Genomic DNA, 1,375 nt, shown 5'->3' with positions numbered 1-1,375 from the left:
GTTTGTCCTCTTCAGCAGATTTTCTTTTGGTCTCAAATGTGTATCCCGCGGCCTTCGTGATTGACCTCCAGCTGTCTCGTTCCGACGCTGCATGCAGCCAGGTGCTCTCTTCTATGTCAGCCAAGGAAAGTTGACGCCTAAGCTGGTCTTTGAAGCGTTTCCGTGGGGCGCCTCTGTTACATCGACAACCTCTTAGCTCACCAAAAAAGACTGCCTTTGGCATACGGGATACGTGCCCTGCCCAGCGTAGCTGTCGGACCATAAGAAGTCCCTCTATACTCTATACTGTCCATACCGGCGTTCGCAAGGACATCGCTGTTTGTAGTGCGGTCCTGTCACCGTATGTCCATGATGAAGCGCAAGCATCTTTGGTGAAAGCGCTCAAGAAGTCTTAGTTGTTTTTTCTATATTGTCCATGTCTCAGAGCCATATAAAAGGGTTGAGAGAACCACCGCCTGGTAGACATTGTTTTTTGTAGGCAGGCGGAGCGATTTGTTCTTCCAAACTCTCGCCTGAAGGCGTCCAAAAGCGCTACTGGCCCTCACCAGACGGTTATCAACTTCCCTTGAAAGTGAAGCGTCATTTGACACTATACTACCTAGAAATTTGAAGTGGTCTACCACGTTAAGGGGCTGTCCGTTTACTGTGATCCTTGGGGCTGAGTATGTTTCATTAGTAGACTTCTGGAACATGACTTTCTGTTTTCCCGAGGTTTATAGATAGACCGAAAGAGGCGGCAGCGTATGCAAATTCGTTTACAGCATTCTGGAGGTCATGTTCATTGTGAGCTAGCAGAGCGCAATCATCGGCATAGAGAAACTCCGTTATGACCATCTCCTTTGTTCTTGTATGGGATAGTAGACGCCGGAGATTGAACATATTGCCGTCAGAACGAAACCGGATGTAGATGCCTTCATGCAATCGCTGCCTCATTTGACCCATCATTACGCCAAAGAAGATAGCGAATAGAGTAGGGGCAAGTACACAGCCCTGCTTAACGCCATTTTCTATTGGGAAGTGATCAGAAAGGGCACCATTGTGTCTGATCTGGCCACTTTATCCCACGTGAAACTGCTTGAGAATGGATAAGAACGTAACTGGGCATCCCAGCCTAGCCAAATCCTCCACAAGCCATCGCGACTGACCGTGTCGAAAGCCTTGGTGAGGTCCACAAAGGCAGCGTACAGGTTTAGGTTCTGCTCTTTGCATTTTTCTTGTAGTTGTCACAGCACAAATATCATGCCAGATGTACCTCTACCGGCTCTGAAATCACATTGGCTTTCAGATAAGACCCCGTCCACTAAAGACTTGTTTAGTCGGTCGAGCAATACTCATGCAAAGATCTTTCCTGCTACTGACAGAAGTGTAATGCCTC

Source organism: Biomphalaria glabrata, chromosome 3 (genome assembly GCF_947242115.1).
Source record: "Biomphalaria glabrata chromosome 3, xgBioGlab47.1, whole genome shotgun sequence".
NCBI classification, from domain to species: Eukaryota; Metazoa; Mollusca; class Gastropoda; family Planorbidae; genus Biomphalaria; species Biomphalaria glabrata.
Note: the sequence above shows the minus strand (reverse complement) of the source record.